The following is a 3,216-nucleotide window of genomic DNA, read 5'->3' on the forward strand; positions in this document are numbered from 1 at the left end:
CTGTGAATATCTTATAAAGCGTGTTCAGACAAGTTATTGGCCTGTAATTCTTCGGGTCAGCTAAGTTGCCTATTTTCGGCAGAAGTATTGTGCGCCCTTCCACCAACCACTCTGGAATCAGCTCTTCCGACTTCAAAGATGAGGTGAAAATACGGGCCAAATACTGATGTGTTGAAGAAAACTTCTTTCACCAGAATGTTTTGATATAATCTGGTCCCGGTGTGGAATAGTTCTTCAACCCTCTTAATGCTTTTTTCACCTCCTCAGTAGTGATGGGTGGGCATTCTTTATCAGGTGTTATGAGGGCAACACATAACTCCTTGAAGCTCTTTATATTTTCTGAGTCTTCGTCCAGTCTATGCTGAACTTCGTAGACTTCTCTCCAAAATACTTCGACCTCCTCTGGTTTGGGTGGGTGTTGGGCAGTAACTGGAGGGTCTTGGAAGAGTTGAGATGAGTCAGAGAGAACCTGTGGATTTTCTCTGACCCACCTCTTCCTCCGCTCTAGACTTCTCTTAGCGTCAGATAGTATCCGTATTCTCTCAACAATATGCTGTCTGATGGTCAGCAGCTTTGACTTGTTAAGTGTGTGATAACGGGTCCGGAGTTCAAGCGCGAAATTTCGAACCTTTGCGGTAAAATTCCTGCCAGATGTGATGTAGTCAATCACACACTGAATGCGGGACGCGTACTGTCTTGCCCAACCTATCTTTATGGCAAGTTGATGCATTCGTCTTTTGGTCTTATGATCAGCCGTTGGTTTTGTTTTACGTTTCGTCTCGGCCAAAGCTCTCGCTGCATTATACACACAATAATTGATAGCCCAGAGGTGGGATTCTCCGGAAAAATGTCCACGAAGCTCGTCATCCATTTCAGCCAGATCTTTAGGCTTGAGAGAAACCTTGGTGTTGATGTTTCTCCGAGTCGTAAAACATCTCTTTTCATCTATTGGATGCCTGTCTGCAGTTGGTCTTAGTTTCGCCTCTCTTTCTCTGTTACCGGTTTGTTCTAGATGTGGTAGAGTAAGCGTTCCGCTTACATAGCCCCTTTTACGGAGTAGTTCAGCATGGTTTCGCAGACGTTGCTGCAAAAAGTGCGATAGCTCCGGGTGTTTCTCAAACCACAGAGCATGCAGCCGTGCCATGTAACCCCGTTCAGGGGCCACACTCGCATCGTAGCACTCTAGCAAGTCGTGATTCAATCGCTCCGTCCACCCAAAGGTTGCGAGATCCCGCCAATCCATTGCATTGAATCCATTTTCATTGGCTCTCCCAGCTCTAGATTGGTCGGCATTGTTGGCCGAGCTATTTTCGGGAGCCCTGCGCGTTCTGTTGTTTTGAACCACACTTACTACAGCTATGTTTGGTGTTGTCATTGTTGTTCCCACGAGAAGCTAGGGAAAGGGGTTCGTCAATCCTTGTAGAGCCCCGCATGCAAGGATAAGGCTACGTACTCTGAGAGGTCGCCCAGTATCCCAGAGTCACCGTTCTAGACACCTCACCCAGGTGCCATTCAGCTTTCGGCACGGTTTTCACACCTCCGCTTGGGGTTTAATTCCTTCGGGACCACCCTTGGACAATTGTCCGTGACTGCCTATTTATTTTTGTAACCATATTCAGCAGAAACCCTTGGTACAGGGACCCTCTATCCGCAACCCGAGGACGCGTTCGGTGGCTTTGTCATAGGCCCTTCGGTTTGATTCTAGAGGAATCAAAACCGAATATATATATACTCGTATATAAAGTTCGTACGAGGGAATGTGTAATTTTATTTTTAAGGATTGTGTAATATTACACTTCTGTTCGAGGGTCCTTTTATTTACATCGCTAGAGGATGTAATTTCACTTTTGCATGCCAAGACGGTGTCATTTCCACCTTGACATACCGTCGCAACATTTTGAGCCAAGACATTCCTGATGATAGCTGCAGGGCGTGCCATGCACACCCCGAGCATTTAGCTCACATACTATCTAGTTGTCCAACTCACGCGGGAACGACCTACATTCAAAGGCACAATACGGCACTATGTGTGCTTTATTACCATCTCTTTCACTCTTATGGCATTAACTTTAATATCGTTTCTCTAAATGCTCCTAGGGAAATCGAATTAATTGTCGAGAATGGGAAGTGCCGCATATTCTGTAACTTTATATTCTCGACAATTGTTTCTGTTGCTCACTCGAGGCCTGACATGGTTCTTCTTGACTTCGAGAAGCGAACCATGTTCGTTATCGAATTTTCGGCACCAGCTGACAAAAACATCATAGCCAAGGAGAAGGAAAAGAAAGAGAGGTATCGAGACCTTATAAGGCTGTTGCAACGATTCTACCCGGAATATTTTGATTCCGTTACAGACTATAACCACCTATCTCACGATGTAAATAAATAAAAGTAAATAAAAGTACCCTCGAGCAGCAGTGTAATATTACAAACTCGATAAATATAAAATTACCATTCCCTCGTACGAACTTTACATTCATAAGGGAAGATTCAGTCGCATCGTGTAAAAATATTATGCGTCGGTAAAATCACTTTCCAGTGATTGAAAATTACATCGAGATTTTTAATTTTATCAAAGATCTTTAATTTTACCCTGGTGGAAACTGTAAAGTTTTTTACTTGTAATTAATTTATGATTTAGAATAATTAATCAAATAATATATGAATACGAAAGCGTCTCTCGTGTTCGTTGTTTCTCGATGCCTTCATCCTTCAATTTTGGAGCATTTTTATTTTTAATGCAAGGAAATTGACAGCTATGTTCAACTTTTTCGACAGCTTTGACACAAAGTAGACCGAATCTAAACCATTCTTATTTTGCCTTTTACATTTTCTGCTATTGGAACGGAAAAAATGCGGTTATTTAAAACGTATATTTCATATTTTTTTATGAAATATTTAAATATAAAAAAAAATACCCATAGTATCTTATGTGTTTTAGATAAGTGGTAACGTGTCCGACTTGTGTTTCTTCAATCTCCATGAAATTGTACGAAGTTTGAGCTTTCGAGTGTTCGAAACCTGTCGCCCTGATAAATTTTATTTTATTTTATTCTTTCACATAATGAATTTTACATTTTCGCATGTTATATTATCGGCCGAATTGATATATCACAACTGATTCGTAAATTTACTCCGATACACGAGGGACAGTTTGGAAGACCAAATCTGCCGGATGAGACGTTTGTATCTGCTGCGGACAGTATTCTTTATGTC

Source organism: Belonocnema kinseyi, chromosome 5 (assembly GCF_010883055.1).
Source record: "Belonocnema kinseyi isolate 2016_QV_RU_SX_M_011 chromosome 5, B_treatae_v1, whole genome shotgun sequence".
Classification (NCBI taxonomy): Eukaryota; Metazoa; Arthropoda; class Insecta; order Hymenoptera; family Cynipidae; genus Belonocnema; species Belonocnema kinseyi.